The 17,792-nt window shown below is 39.6% G+C and overlaps 1 protein-coding gene across 1 annotated transcript in view; it reads right to left on the bottom strand.

Annotated features, from left to right (window-relative positions):
• Positions 1-17,792, bottom strand: part of creb3l2 (cAMP responsive element binding protein 3-like 2) — a 108,771-nt gene that overhangs the window by 57,039 nt on the left and 33,940 nt on the right. The gene's annotated exons all lie outside the window — the stretch shown is intronic.

Genomic DNA, 17,792 nt, shown 5'->3' with positions numbered 1-17,792 from the left:
CAGATTAAACCACAGCTGCCAATCAAAAAAACAAAACTCAGATCAAAACCTCATGTAAGTATCAAACCATTGTACAACCCAGCATCAAGAGAAAGTCAAAGGGTCAACTAACATGAACTAACTAACTAACATTTACATAAAACAACATTACAAAGAATGCCTCAGGAAATGCATGCTAAACCACAGCTGTCTGCATTACTCGGCATGAAGTAAGAGGAGATTGAAAGCAGCAGCGATTGGACTGCACAAATCCAGACTTCATACCAACAGAAGCAATCTCCACTCACAAAGAAACAAACAAAATAAAAACAGCTGCAATCATCCTTTTAGGCAGTGTGTTTTGGGCTCAAGCTGTTGTAATGCAGCAGATTACAAGCTCCAAAGCAGCAGGCCGCTCTGATGACTTCAGCCTGGGATAACTGTCAAACTGACAGTTATTTGATTTGACCTCACCATCCTTGGTGACAATGTTTAGCTTAAACACAGATGGCCGGAAGCTGTTTCACAACCAAGTAAGACTATATATAATATCATCTATTATGATGACAACAATTTCCATAGTAACAAAACTAATGTCAAAACTAATCAAATGGTCTGTGAGATATAGCTCATTTGTTTTGCCTCTGACACTGTTCTGCAGATATGACAAGCTATTAATGAGAGGTTTTACATCTGCAGTGCCTTACACAATCAGAGATCAAAGGTGAGTCATTACGGAGGAGTGACGGAGTGTGAATCAAAGCAGGGACAAACTACTGTTGTCATCAGAATCACTGCACTCACTCGTCACGCTATAATCAACCTTCAGATGCTCCTATGTTGTTGTTTATGTTTAATCTGTTTTGTTTTAAACACATTTAATGTTCAGTTAACCGAAATTACAAATACATATTTTCTCACTTACTCTTTCTGGTATCTAGCAATGCAGACATCTTTGGTTTTATTTGCGCAGGTCTTTTGCGCACGTCTCTAATTTTGTGACGGCATCACGTTCTGATCGATCAAGGTTATTTTTAGTGGAGAAAGTGTTATTTATTTCTAATTTCTAAGTGACAAATGCATTCATATAATTGCTAGTTCCAAAACGAGATCTTGATCTTTGGTACCCTTAATTAGTGTTGTAATCAAGACTGCTCAAACTGAGACCAAGTCAAGACCAAGATCAGAGTTTATCGAGACCGAGACAAGACCAAGACTTTTAGGGGCTGAGACCAAGTTGAGACCAAGATCGAGGGAGGGCAAGACCAAGTCAAGACCAAGACCAGTTCACCACATTACATGACACACAACAAAACGTGAAACAAGATCATAGGTACTTCTCAAATTGATCTGAAAGATCCACATTCCCATTAAAACACCCACATACAAACACTAAGAGCTGAAATCAACGTAAGCATCGCAGGGAGGGGTGACAGTCGTTAATAGTAACACATTTTAAGAAGGATTATTGGTTGCATTTGAAGCAATACGTTTCACATTCAACAAAGTTTGGATGTTAACAAATCAGACAATGCAAAAACATTATGGTACGTTATGGTCTTGACTTGTCTTGAAATACAATCCTGAGTCCTCTATGTCTTAGACTGAGACAAGACCAAAATCAAATGCGGTTAAGTCCGAGACGAGACCAAGACCATCAAAAAGTGGTCTTAAGACAGATCAAGACCAAGACCGGTTTCGAGTACTACAACACTACCCATAATCCCTTAATGCCGACTGTCGCAAATTTGCATCACACCTCTTCCTTTCAGACTGCGGCTGAGATAGCGTATGTATTCCCCCAATGCCTGTTTGCGCATATTCATTACGCACCTGGGAACCTTTTGCAAGCACTGGTTTCTCATTAATGCCTGTTGTCGCTAATTTGCATCATACCTAATTTTTAAGTTTTTATTTATTGTAAATAAATTCAGGCATCAAGAAAGCTGAGAAATGTTATTTCATGCTGAACTCCTCTAGCTCAACTAGTGGCTCAGCTGCATATATGCACTATGTATTGTCACAATTCATGTTGTCTATGTTTGGTCAGTTATCAAAAGGGTGTCTCATTATTCGTTGTACAAGTGTACAAATCTGAGCACCTTCCACAAAATTCTTTATTCTTTATGCAACACTATGAACAGAGATAAAAATGAGAGGTTCTTCATTACCTGTTTAGACTTACAGACCCTTTGAAAGAGGATGAGCATGACAAACCTGCAAACAAAAGCTGTCTGGATGAGCACCTACAGTACACACTGATGTCAGCTAATTACATACAGGCACCAAGTAAGACAGCACTTTGAAAACATGAAGTCATGGGACCTGCATCACAGTCCACAAATACAAGTATATATTGAATAGATTATGACAAGATAAGATATCAAAAGAAAGAACAAATATGCTTTGCTGTTCTTCATCAGACAGTTTGACGCGCTCTAAAAGGTTTCAGACTCCAGATCACATTACTGACACTCAAGGCTCAGGCAAAGAGAACTGAGAGAGGCGGTGGTTGTTGAAGTGGTTTAGGTGGCAAAACCACAGAATCACCATGAGTGAATCTTAAACCACAAGGATGTACACAGGCCAAGGACAAAAACCTCTGAAAACTACAGTCCAGTATATTTTCTTATTAGATTCTGTGGACAAGTGACTTTTTCTCCAAATAATAAATCCCTAAGCTTAAGGTTATTCACAGTTTTTGTGATATTTAGAAACAGAATAAATATCCAGAATACGTCTTCTTCTTTAACATTCACTTACCAGGTAGTGTATTGTAGACAGGTGTGGCAATGTTAATGTCCTGCAGGTGTTCCAGAGTCTCCGTGTGGAAAAGGCGCAGAGTGGAACCTGAGCTGAAGGCGATCCAGATGCCCACTCCAGCCACCACCATGTGGGACACCACCATCCCTTCTTCCTGGTGGGCCTCCAGCTGCCTCTGGACGGGGGAGACAGAGGAAGGTGACATGGTATGGCATTAGAGAGCAAATATGTACGCTGTAACACAAAGAACACGCAGTTTAATTTCAGTTGGACTGTAAGGTAAAACAAACCAGATTCATTTTAAGTTCATATACATTTACTACATTTTACATAAGAAAACCTATGGCCTATAGAAACTTTGCCATAAGCAGCTACATTAACATTTCAGTCAGGGTATCTATGAGTTTGGTATGCTGCATTAAAATGCAATATCTGAGCACTGACTCGCTTGCAACAGGCTTTTGCACAAACAGCACTCATCACTGTTGTTGGTGTCATTTTAAACCCAGGCTAAACATGACAGTGGCTACAGGATGAATTTTAGACTGTCTTGTGTTGGCTGTGTGCGCCTGCAAACTAGAGAAAAACTATTTGAAAAGCTTATGAGACCAATCAACCCACAGAAAGTCTGTCTCATTCTGCTTAGACTACAGCAGCTCATGCATCACCGGTGGTTGTCGTGTCTGGGACCCTGTGATTATGCTATACCATCAAAATGGAATCACATTTCTACAATAGATGACACAGAATATGAGACAGTGTATTTCTTTTTGGCCAAATGCACCAAAGATGTTTATTCAGGGGTGATGTCAATTTTTCAGAATATAATGAGACTGTCAGGTGTAGTCAAAACAGGAAGCTCACACAAGGCAGTGTATATCAATATTTAAGACTTGTAAATAAATATTAAAATCAGTTAAACTTTATTAATTATTTTCTTCAACTCCTGATTTTCCTTTCTTTCATTAGACACAAATAGTTTTAAATAGTAGTGTAATTCACTGGTTATATAATCTTACCACATTGCTTTACATGTAGGTGGATTTATATTTGGCTAAGGAGAGTCCCTTCACAAGTGTGTCAGTACAGGGTTCTATTAAAATGTGGTGTTGGAGGAGCATGAAATGTAAATGTAAAGTCCTGCAGTTTTGTTTTTTCACACATTATAACTATTGTAATTTTAATTTTATCTAGATTTGATTAAGTCTATTACACACTTATTTAAATATACAATTGCTTTGTATCCACCTCACTTACAGTAAACACTCTGGACTAACTGTAAGTCCTCAGTCAGGAAAAGAGAGCGAGACAGGCAGGTGGTCCGACATAATGAGCTTAATGAGGCTAAACAGATTATGAGTGAGTGCATGTCAGAGGAACGTTTCTATTCTTGGACCCATGGCAGGTGCTTTCAGTCCCTAAACGAAGTCCAAACATGCATACCGGGAATACCATTCATATTCCCGGATATGGAAAGAAGAAACTTTCATCTACTCCGGGTTCTTTATACTTTTAGCGACCACAGTTTACACTAAGGGCTTCTTGGGAAATCTCCAACTATATCTGCACTCAAAATTCATCTCTGTTCATAACTTTCCTATACAGACTGGACTCTTTTCTCTCCTGGTTCCTTTGTGGTGTTTTCTCACTTCCCATTTTTTGTCATCACTTTAAAAAGTAATTAACTCACATCCCAGAACACAACCTGAAAGCAATTCTCCTTCAATTTACCCTTGAACTAAATAAAAAAAGCGCCTTTTCCTAGTCTGACCCACTCTTTAGAGAAACACAGATTTCCCCACAGACTTGACAGACATATATATATATATGTATACACATTGGAGGATGATTAACTTTGCCACAGATACGAAGAGATGTGCGAAGGGTTGTTTATGCCACACACACACAATGGTACACTGCTCTGTTTATGATGTAGACACATGGTATGCAATAATAGCCCAACAGTATCATAGAAAGGTTGCATACCTCTACACAGTGTGTGTGGGAGCCGATGATGAAGACCTGTCCACCTGATGATGCCCAGAGGTGCTCCTCCACAGCCAGCATGGCCTTGACTGGCAGGACTCCCAGCTTCAGCACCTTGGGCTTTTCACAGCTCCAAGAACCATCTGTAATAACAAACACAATATTGGCTCCTCAGTACTCAAATCAATAAAAAATGTGCACTTCATAAAATACCCTATGAACAAAATGCAGTTAATATGCAAACACAGAATACAGGAAGGATCTGTAATCTAATACGGTTGCATTCTGATGAAACATACGCTACAGCAAACCATATAGTAGTAGTAAATATATTCTATTGGTATTTTTCTCTTTTGTAAAGTAAACCTGTAGACATTTTTCATGTAATAGTGAAAGTTTATATAGAATACACGATAACAGTCACTCATAACTGTTTCACTCATAACTGTTGTATATAAAAGGTCATCTGCATTTATAAGTCTGCTAATGCTGATGGAGTGGCCATTGATGGTTTTCACAGCCTTCACTATGAATATAGATGGGCTGCAAGGCATTAGTCAGAGCTGAGCTCTATCCCACACACACCTCCTACACACTCTGTTCTACATGTGCCTGGGCACCTACAGTGCCAGCTCTACTGCAATGAAACACCCCAAGCAGTGTGTTTAGAAATATCAACACATTACATTTCTGCAACAATTATGTTCACTGGTTTAGGCTTCAGTCAATGTCGTCATAAACTGTAGGTTTCTAAGTCCTATATTTGATACATTTTACACACAAAAAATCTAAATGTGCATGTGAGAAAAAACAGCCTTCTCTACTAATAGAACGGCCCTGTGTTCAATGCAAACTTCATTTCCTCCAGATACCACATTCCTTGAGTTAATCTAGGAAAGGAAGTGAATGTTAGGAGAAGGCACAAAGGCGGCTATTGAAGGCAGAGGTGCCATGCAGGGAGATATGTTCTTTCAGGTGTACAGTAATGACTGAGGAAGTGAGGGTAATCTCCCACTAAAGGGGCTAGGTGGGATTAGCATTCCAGCAATGCCCTGTGTATATTATTGTAATAATCGTACTGTGTAGGTGCATGCACATGAGGGAAAAAAGGAAAAAACTAAAAAGGTAAGGAGCAGTGGAGAAAAAGAAAAAAAAGCACAGGAGTGCCAACTTGCTGTCTTATGTAACTCTGCCCACATCTCCCACTTCTTAAACTGTAGCATTCCTCAATGTCAGTGTTAGCTGCTACAAACTTCTCATCACAATGTATGTGCACAAACAGTAACACACAAAGCAGTAAACAACAGTAAACAAGCCAAGCAGTTTTCTTATTTTGACAAAGCTGCAACAAACAGTATACTCTGTACAGGAAAAGTAGATGATGCAGGATGGCAGTACAGAGAAGAATGGAGTTTATGTTCCTAACTGTCTGGCTATGACGTGTGACCTTTGCCGAATCACTGCCTCCCTCTTTCTCCATCTCTCACGCAGTCAGTCACAAAGGAAATAGCAAGCATGGCAGAATGAGGCTGACTGTTAAGCTTCAGACACGCTGCATCTACAGCAGGATAGTGTTTCCATGCAGAGCAACTGAGCTCTGATGGTTTTACAGACAAAGTTATTTTCGATGTCTTGTCACCATTAACTGTGAAGGTTCCCTTTGATCAGCTGAGTTTAACATCAAAGAATTTAAGATGATCATTTCTCCTAGTCTCTGCTTTCTTCTCCTCTGCAATGTAAACTGTGTTTCTACTTTAAATGCTAATGGAGTTCAGGCAGAGCCTTTCACTGTAACAAAGTACTTGAGCAGCATTTCAACAGGGATACAGGGATCAGCTTCCCAACCAAACTAAGCAGGATGAGTCATCATTTTAGCATTAGGTGTCATGTTCCAGTGACAGTGACAGAGCTGTTGATTAGAAGAAATCATACAGGTCGGAAAGGATCTAGGACGAGGGCTTCCTTCCGGGAATTCATTTGACACACCAGTTGTTATGAATGATGAAAAGAAGCTACTGAAACAGTTAGAACATTCAGTTATATGTGCCAGTGTCTGATAATTGGTGTGTAGAAAATGAAGGGGGGAAAGAAGAGGTGACATGTGCATCAAAACAAGGAGTAATGAGCAGCCCATTCCTGAATGGTTACATACATACAGCATGTTTCTTCCAGGCAAACTGCAGCTTAACTGTGGAACAAGTGACAACAGTTTTCCTCCTGTGTTTCTGTCTACACCAAGACCAACTTAACAGAACAACAAAAACGGAGCAGGGACACTTAAAAGTTTTCCATGGACAGGTTGGAAATCTAATTTGACGCATATGAGGGCATGGGGAGGAATGAATATGTGTGACTGAGGTTAATAAAATATGCCTGTAGCAATAGTGGCTTCACAGGATAGTGATACTAATGCTTAAATTTGACAGCCAAGAATTACAAGAATTCTGTTTTTTCATGTTCTGATTATGTACTTATCTTTACCCACATTATGTGACACAGAGAAAAAGCAGATAAAGACAGAGAAAAATACAGAGTGAGGAGAAAGCTCGGAGACCCTCTATTTGCACCGCTATGAAAGCCAAAAAGAGATGGAACACAACACCGAATGTGAAAGACTGTGAGAAGAGTGTAGCCCAGATCCTTCCCTCTGTGTCTGTGCTCGTCTGGGAGGGAAGACATGAAATAGGTCACCGCTAACAGATTGGCTTCTCCCAGACAACCGAGCAAACGGAAACAGAACCTCAACACGGAGGGAGACCCCTGACCCCGAGCTACACAGTCAGCCTTACACACCAACACTGACTCAAGAGGGAGAAAATAGTAGTTGAAGCGATGGACCACATAACAACTCTGTGTGTTCTACCCAGAATAACCCCTTTCATTCAGTGTTGCCAAATGTTCAGCTGTGTCAATTTAGCACCAAACATTTTCTGACTATAATAAGAAAAAATCATCAGATATGATGCAAGTAGCTTTTGGTAAATTATGTCAGTAAATATGTGTTAAAAGTTGGTAAATCTAACAGCAAAGTCCAACAAAGAGTCAGAAACAGTGCTCTTATTTATAAACATGGCCAATTGCGGTTGAGGTTACAAAATTCAGGGCGAGTGCAGACTAAAGTAAACACTGTCAGCCTACACAACTTTAAAAACCAAATCTAATTAACTCAATGAATGCATTTCTGTTTCACACAATAAGATGATTTACCCTCATAATTGCCCTAATTATAGCTATTTAAGAGTATCAACAAACATTACAAAAGCAGAATTCTGAGAATATAACAGTAGAGATACACAAATTCACAAGACCCTCCCCTCCCTGAAACACGCACCTTGTGATCTGGAGTAGACAGCCACTGAGCCGCTGACCAGGCCGACGTACAGACAGTGTTTCTTATAGACCAGGCTGGTGACGGTCGACTTGTCTGGGGTGAAGAAATGCTGCAGACGTACTTTCTTGGACCGCTGGCTGCTCTTATACACAATGATGCTAAACAGGACAAGAGATAAAATTAGAACATATTGGCCAATATGTTGGATCTCTCTTTGTTGCTTTACTGATGCTCCTATGTTGTTCCTAAAATGTAAGTCACTTTGGATAAAAAGCGTCTGCCAAATGAGTAAATGTAAATGTAAATATATAATTAAAAGACTGTCTCCCATTAAAACACATTTGCATGCAGCTGCCTTTAAATGTTTAATGTTAAAAAACATTTATTGTAACTTGTAGACATTTTAAGATATTAAAGACCTGCAGACCCCTGAGTACACTGTGTGCTTTACCTGCCCTCCTCCATGCCCAGACAGACACTGGGGGTATCACTGGCCTTCGCTGTGGGGACGTGGTTGTCTTCGGGGACCTTCTCGGCATTCTCCTGAGGCTGCTCTGTGGGGACGTAGGCCATGCAGAGGATCCGAGACTCTACATTGAAACACTCAGTCACCTTAGGGCTGGAGTTCTGCATGGCCACTATCGATATCTGGCCCATCTGGTTGGTGCAACTTGCAACCTGAACAAAGATGAAGATACTTTAATTATATATATCTTATGTAGATGTATTATTATCAAAAAATATAAATGATTTAGTCAGGTTTAGACTGTACATCTCTCTAAGATACCCAGCCAAGAAAACAACAAACAACAAACAATAAGAAAAAGAAACAGCAAAACAACAAAGTCCCTTAACAGTGAGAAGTTTAATTATATATGTACACATCAAATTCATTCTATATAGGCCAATAGAGGCAAAATCTTGTGAGACCAACGCCTCTCTCCTAAAACATTAAATTATGTTCAAAACAACGAACACCGAACAACTTAAACGTTTTCATATTAAAGTGTATATATTACCTCTCCATGAAAATAACCAGCTAGAGTGATGTTTATATCTTTAACAGACCCGAGGTTTTCCCTGATGGTCAAAAACACTGCATTAGCAGTGATTGCTATGGTTATGACAGTCATTGTTTGTTTTGAGAAAAAACCTATGTACTGAAGTGATAATTTTCAAACCCTCAAGGATACATTTTAATAAATAAACAGCAAAATCTGCTCCTTTAACACATTAGTGTGAAAATCAGCTCTGTGCCAAAACTAAGAGTCAGTCTCACAGACAGAAAAGTGGTTAAGCTTAAATAGTGTTAGCTGCTGAAAATAAGAGGACTGCAAGACCACTTGCCAATAAACACTTACTAAAGCCACTCCACTCACTTAACTGAATCCTCTAGCCAAAGACTCAAATATCAGAGTTGAGGCCCATTAACGTGTTCCTACAGAATTACAATATAGTTGTCGCTCCTGGTGGACGAGGCCCACGTTATTGTGGGTATAAATCTCGGAATAAACTCATATTTTGTGCTAATGTTGAAATGTAAGCTACCACACTGGTTCTTTTCTGTACGATGTGATTAAGGAGTCTCACCCAGACACAGCCATGGCCCACAACGGGAGTGTCTGCTGTGCTCTCTGTGTTGATGTGGGGCTCTGGATTATGAACAGCACATTCCACCTGCCACAGAACAAGAAAAAAATAGAAGGCAAAGAAAGATAAAGTACTTGCATCACCAATCACCATGCAGGAATTCACAGAGTACATACAAGGGTGTTTTTAGTGTCCACTTAGTGTTAATAAGTGGCTGCGAGGGGCTGGAACTACTGATTCTTTTTCATTCTTGATTGATCAATTAGTAGTTGGGCAGATAGAATGTCAGAAAACGGTTGATCAGTGTTTCCCAAAGTCCAAGATGACGTCCTCAAATGTCTTGTTTCATCTATCACTCAAAGATATTCAGTTTACTGTCAATATTTACATTTCAGAAGTTGGAATCAGAGAATTTGTCTTAAGAAATGACTTAAACGGATTAATCAATTATAAAATAGTTGGCAATTAATTTAATAGTTAAATCTCATAGAGTCAGATTAAAACAGCGAACATCACAATCACATTTCCAGCTAGAATACAACAACATGCCTCAAAACAACTACAAATTTACTCTGAACAGCTTAATACTACTATTAGTAGTTATTATCATTTCTGACACACCGACTGTAACTACAGATATATTGGCTGTTATAAACGCAGATGCAGATACATCTGCAAGTAACTTATATCGGCCAATAATATCTGCAAAATGATAAAGCGTTGGGGCTCTAATTATTTCTGCTTATTAGAAGCTAAAATACCTATATTTAAATTTATTTATTGGAATTATTTTGTTTTCCTAAGCTTCTGTTTGCATTCACTCACTGATTAGAGCACATTATTTGTACTGAAAGTCATACTGCCTGTTGTTGAGGTTCAAACGCACGGACTAGGTTATCCTTATTTCTCTGCTAATAGTTGCTAAAATTGTTACCTTTAATAACAATTTCAGTTTATTTGCAGAAGTGCTATGATCTGCAGATTTACCTCCTTCCTGTTAACAAATTATGTTAATGGCTGTGGTCTAGAGGCTCTGCATGGCTGCAGCGGGATATACTTTGGTTTGTCAGTAGAGTAAGGAAGTTCAATAACCGTTCCATTTCACATTAGCAGTAAATCATTTAATATCATTTCACACATTAAATGCCATTTTACACTATGCGGCCCGTACGGGGATCAAACCCACGTCGGCGTTATTAGCGCAACACTCTAACCAACTGAGCTAACCGGCCACACATGCTAATGTGTGAGCGATTGTAATGACATAGAGGGAAGAGTGTGACACTTACGACAGCGTTACACACCCCCACCAACGCACACACACACACACACACACACACACACAATAACTGACAAAGAGACTCTCAGACAGTTGATTTAAGATAACATTTATACTGATAACCTTTTCCCTACAGTGAAGACTGTATAAGGCTCCTGAAAAACTAGATTGTTAGATTGTGACATTTTTCTACTCTTGCTACTACACCCTGACTTGCAGTCTGATGCTCACATAAACAAATATGAATAAACATGCCATGTCACATGTTGAATTCTGTTTTACACTGTGGGAGTTAATACAACCACCTGACTTAAACTGTCATGCCAGAGTACTCGTTAAAAGTGTGGCCCATACGGGGATCAAACCCACAACCTCGGTGTTATTAGCATTAGTCATTTGGTCAGTCAGTGCTTATCGCTTTAATACTACAGTAAGTGTTGTAATGACATACAGGGATGCAGGGACTCTCAGACAGTTGATTTAAGATAATTGATCAAATAAACAAGCCACTTCACATGTTGGAAAAGGAAATTTTCACCTTGAACTCCTGTAGTTTTGACATGACCACTGGCATCTGTCGAAGCAGGAGAGGATGTTTCTGCTTTTTGATCTGATTCCCATCATCCTCTGCAAAGAACCAGCCCTGCAAGTTGTCTTCCTCTGATGTAAAATACAAACACACACAGACAAACAGCACTTGATTCAGTAATGTACTGTATGCAGTAATCGGTCTTGAGAATAAAAGACTCCAGAAATCATAATCTAAAACTGAAATAATCATATTACTTATAATTAACATTAAACAGCATCAATATTTCTCATTAGATTTGGTCATAATATGTAGTTAACCTAGTACTGTACTAGCCAATAATGTTTTAAAGTAGTATTTTGAATATTCACACAATGGATAGAAGAGATAGATAAATCAATAAGTCAATAAAGTAAACCATCTTACTGTATAAATGCATGCATACACAGTTAAAATGGAAAAACAACTGTGCAGCTGCGACAGTGGAGATGTACAGCCAGGCAGTGTACCGTACCTAGAGCCAGCTTAGCCATCTGCAAGTTACTGATCCATGACTGTTTGATGGCCGGGCTGAGTGTATTGAACACTGCACTGAAGTAAGAGGTTTTACCCGACCTGCAATACAGAGGACAAAACAGAAACAATACTGATGAGAAAGTTGAACCTTTATCACAAATATGTAATCAATGCATTTTAGGAGATAACGTTTCTTAATGATCTCTGTTTTTTGTCAGTCCTCTTAAATTTACTTTACATATCTGTGTTTTTATTTCATTTTAAAAGCTTAATGTGATACCTCAGCATAACAGCAACACACTGGACAGTGGGTCAGAATTCACAAATGCAGGCTGCTGCACTTACGACAACGTCTGTTCATTACAAACAAAACAATTCTGTACTATCAACACTATTTGTATGGGGATACAATATCACACCAGGGTACTATAGATTAAAATAGGCATTTTGAAGTTAATAAATGTTGAAGGTTAATATTTTCTTCTATATAAAAGTCATCACATTGAGCTTTAAAAAAGTACTCTGATATTGCAGAACCAGTTAATGAACTTAGTATCGTTGGAAGTGTTTGTGAACCCACAGCAGAGATGCTTTAACAAGATTACACTGAATGATTAATTTACTGCAAGATATCCAATGAAGGTTAAAATCAAGGGCAACTGGACTTGGTTGAAGATACTGGAAGACGTTTCGTCCCTCATCCAAAGGACTTCTTCAGTTCTGACTGACTGGCAGGGAAACTCAGCTATTTAACCTCAGTGGGGTCGTTATCCCGGGTCATCGATACCGCTGGTTCGTTAGTGTTCCTTGTTGCTGTGACGCTGCTGTGACACAGAAGGGCCAATTCCTCAGGTCAAGACTCTGCAGTCTACTTACATCTGAAGGACAGAGGACACTCGTTTGAGGACCACCAGGTGCACATTTTAGACAGAGAAGATGGATGGTTTGAAAGAGGTGTCAAGGAAGCCATCTACACCAGGGTTGCGAAGCCGTCATTGAACAGGGGAGGGGGTCTACGCCACCACTTATCCCCCACTTACAATGCTGTCCTTTCATCACTTCCCAGGAAACTCAACAAACGTAACCTATTGGCCTCAGGTGAAGATACCAACGAGGGTCGTTCAGTCTTGGCCACCGGTAGTCTTAACGACTGTAACGACTGTCGTCACAGCAACAAGGAACACTAACGAACCAGCGGTATCGATGACCCGGGATAACGACCCCACTGAGGTTAAATAGCTGAGTTTCCCTGCCAGTCAGTCAGAACTGAAGAAGTCCTTTGGATGAGGGACGAAACGTCTTCCAGTATCTTCAACCAAGTCCAGTTGCCCTTGATTTTAACCTTCATTGGATAACTATGACCTGGATGACTGAGAATCTTCATAGACTTACTGCAAGATGTGTCAACCATAGGGCCTGAATTTGCTTTTTCATTTCTGTAAGAAGTCGTTTTAATGTTTAAATACTCTTGCATTTAAACCAGTCCACTGCTTAGCATCTTTTACAGTAAAATACCCTATCAGGATGTCTGGATTCAATCCCAGCTGAGGGGGTATATCCGTTTGCCTATTTAATTATTTGCCTATTGCTGACTGACTAGACAAACAGTGACAGAAATGCAATAGAAGTCAATGTCAATTATCGGGTCTACCAGCAACTCATAGTCATTGTGTGTGTGTGTGTGTGTGTGTGTGTGTGTGTGTGTGTGTGTGTGTGTGTGTGTGTGTGTGTGTGTGTGTCCTGTCAGAAATGTATCACCCCTGTCAGTGGCTGGCAGAAGTGTTGGTTTGTGTGTTTTGCGTTTGAGGGATCAGGGGGGGAATGAGAGAGGCACAGCTGTGTTTCCAAACATACCAGTGGATAATCTCACCAGCTAAGTGCAGCAGGGATGAGGGATAGAGTGAGGAAATGAAAGAGAGAGAGAGAGAGAGATGCAAAAGACAGCTATAGTCCCAGAGAAAAATGGGAAAAAGCCTAAACAAGGTGCACCCTTGGGGGACCACGTGCGGACTATAATAGTGTGTGTAAATGTGTGACATGAGCATTTGTGCTCGGCAGCAGCTGCAGCACTGGGTAGCCTTTGGTTGCAAACATTGATGCACATTTCCTCCCCTGAGATTCATGCCTCAAATTAGAGCTGGTGGAGAAACTTGTTTATCCAAATATGCTCTAATACTCCCTCCTAAAGCTGCAGGCATACAGAGTGGCAGGGAGGACAGACGGAGAAAGCAGGGTAAAAAGGGATAAAGACAAACCCAGGATAAACAAGACATGGGTGGGGGGCAAGGTCTGACACTGGAGATTATTAAAATGTTGTATGTGTCTGTATGAAGGACCAATTTAAGCACAAGAGATGTATATATGTGTGTGTAAAACACAAACTTGTCTTGTTTGCCAGGCAACTGGAGTTGGATCCTGCACCGGTCAGCTGCCCTGATTTCCTCCTCCTTCTTCAGTATCAGCCTCTGGAGACCTGATACCCAATCATGGGCCACTGTGGGGTTTACATTCTGTACACAGAGATATTGGAAGAACAGAAAGAGGAAGAGCAAATGTTTCTTTAAATGAAGAGAAGAAATATTTGAGAGGGTGAGAAAGAGGTTAAGGGATGGGCACAACAATGGTAAAAGGAAGGAAATCAATGCACTTCAGAGCATTTAAACATCAATTCATCATTTATTTAGAGATATTCATATAATTTAAGTTAAAAAAAATGAAGACCTAAAGAATGAAGAAGAGGATTGGCTGCTTATACTGTCATTTACAGTGAGTGACACAAACATTATAAAAACCTCTGTAATGTCACTGCAATGCAACCTAGTACAACAGTCCTGCAACATATGCGACCTTTGAGAAATGAATAATTTGTCATTTTTGTTGACACAGTGTGAGCTTTCGATTTCGGAGGCTGTAGTCTGTGGTGTTTTTGTATTATACTGCCTCATATTGGACTGTAAGTGGTTTCTAGTGTCTTTGCTCCTCCGTATATGTAAACAATAAAATACTGTTGAATAATCTGCCACGAAATGTACCATACATTTTAACTATGACAACTCTAGATCTGAACAAACATTACAAGTGTCAAGATTCTCTTTGCAATGCGCAGCAATCAGAAATTTGGCCTTAAAGTGTTGACTTGACTTTTCAATTCATGTTTGTATGTATGAAGTATGTATGAAATGTATGAAGAACCTTTCAGTTGCATCTATTATTAGAATATTGCCAGTATCATTTAGGTTATGAAATTAAGTGTGGGGGGAAATGCTTGGCAGTGTACAGCTCACACATCCCGGCCCTGCTTCTTACTTTCCCTTCCCATCAATCTCTGCGTCCCTCCCTCCATCTCTGGGACACATGTCTCTCTGAAAGCTTCTCTGTTAGTCTGCCTCCCACTCTGCTTCTGACAGACCTACCAGCACAGCACAAACACAGCCTCACACACACACGCTGTGGCCTGCAAACTAAACCTCTATCCCAATAGCACAGGCAGGCTTGTGTGCGTGTGTGGCCACATGATATGACAGGCTTGAATGGTGCAAATCAAGACTTAAGAGACTCCAAGTCTCCAAGAGACGAATTGCCCACCCTGGCACATTCCACAGCCTAAACATTATATGCATACATAACAGCCCAGTCCTTATGGACGTCTGAGGGGTAACTTATGTAATTATTAAGTCCCGAGGTACATTGAAGAAACATTTGTCTATGTCTAGGGGGGAAAAAAAATGGCCGCACAACAAGATTGCTGAACAAATGTCAGTGCCAGCAAGCCCTAATATAATAATATAAAATGCCACAACAGTTGTAAAGTGCTGAATATTTCTTTCCTGAAACTGGAGACAAGTACGGAAGAGACGATCGAGGAGCTGCAGGCGTTTATTGATTCATATTTCTATTCTACAATGTCAGACACGAGGGAGAGTAAACGCTGTCGACAGGAGCTAAGCTCAAGTGAGCATGAACTGGAGGAGTCCAAGTTATCCAAGGACGTACAAGCAATCCGCGATTCAATACAGACAATGCAACAACAACTGCAGAAACTCGACTTGTTGACAAAATTATCTGGCGATATTGAGGATTTAAAACAATCACTGGATTTTAGCTATGCGCAAATGGATGTACTCAAAGAAGAGAACGCGTCGCTTCGAGCTGAAGTGAATACACTGAAAAAGCGTACACAGCAACTACAAAAAGACAATCACAAAACATCTTCAGATATCTTGGACTTACAGTGCCGAAATATGAGGGAGAATATCATCATCCACGGGATTCCAGAAGAAAAGGGGGAGACATATCAGGTAACAGAGCTTCTTACAAAAACTTTTCTGAAGCAGCAGCTCAAAATGAAGGATGGAGAGGTTGAATCCATTGCCTTTTCAAGAGTGCACCGCTTTGGACAAAATAAAAAGCGACCTCGTCCAGTGGTGGCAAAGTTTGTGGACTTTAAAAAGAAACTTTTCGTAATGGGAAGGGGAAAGGAGCTTAAAGGGTCCAACTTTTCCATCAGTGACCAATTTCCTATGGAAATAGTAAAGCGGAGGAAGCTCCTATATCCCATAATGGCGGAGGCAAGAAAGAACAATAAAAAAACTAGGCTGTCGATTGACAAGCTCTATATCGATGGTCGTTTATATAAAGACAAACAAATAACATACTGGTTATATGGGGAGACAAGCGGTGCAACTGGTGGTCCCAAGGAAAACAACGGCGCTCCGTGATGACGTCATCGAGACGACGTCGTCATGGGAACATAAAAGTGACAGAACTCAAGCTGATCTTTATATTCTTTTAGTAGGTATTTTCAATATAATGTGAGCAAGTTATTGTCAATTGATTTTTGGGGTAAAATGCTGGTGATAGGAATTTAATTTAGGTTATTAGTGGGTTTGTTTTCGGTTGAGAATTTTAGAAGCTTAAGAAGAGAGGAAGTTTAAGGATGGTAATGGGTGGTTGGGGGTGGGGGTGGGGTTGGGGGGAGAAGGGTAGAGTGTGGATGGGTAAGATCAAATTTGAGGATTATGTTCTGTTTGTTCTACAGGCTTATGTATGTTTTGTTGTGTGTGAATGTGTGTGTGTGAGTCGAGAAAATGTTAGGAATAAATATGTTAATGAAGAGTATTTTAAACTATCAAGAGAAATTTGATGGAAAGCTGTAATTTAGGAATCTCAACATATAATTGTAATGGTCTGGCAAATGTCTCCAAACGAAATGAGATCTTTACGTGGCTGAATGACAAGAAAGATACGCAAATTATTTGCATGCAAGAAACACATTCAAAATTAGAGAGCGAATTAAAATGGAAGTCAGAATGGGGAGGAGATATTTATTTTAATCATGGACTCAGTAATAGTAGAGGAGTAATGATTCTATTTAAAAAAAAATGTAGATTACACAATTCATTCTATAAATAAAGATAAAGAAGGAAGATGGATAATAATAGATGTAACTATCTTAAACTTGCAAATAACTTTAGTCAATATATATGCCCCTAATGAGGACAATGCAATTTTTTTTAATGGAATAAGGGATTGTCTTAATGGAATAAAAAATAATCAAATTGTAATAACAGGTGATTTTAATACTGTTTTAGACATAAAAAAAGATCGTTTGGGTTTAAATAAATGTAATAATCATCCTCATGCACACAAGGAAATACAGGAGCTTATGGCATCATTAGATCTTGTGGACATTTGGAGACTTAAAAACCCAGATACAATAAGGTATACATGGCGCAGAGGAAGGCAAGCCAGTAGAATTGATTACTTTCTCATTTCCTTTTTACTGGTGCCTAAAACCTTAAAATGCTATATTTCTGATC

Source organism: Micropterus dolomieu, linkage group LG16 (genome assembly GCF_021292245.1).
Source record: "Micropterus dolomieu isolate WLL.071019.BEF.003 ecotype Adirondacks linkage group LG16, ASM2129224v1, whole genome shotgun sequence".
Lineage (NCBI taxonomy): Eukaryota > Metazoa > Chordata > Actinopteri > Centrarchiformes > Centrarchidae > Micropterus > Micropterus dolomieu.
This window is presented reverse-complemented; position numbering and strand designations above follow the sequence as displayed.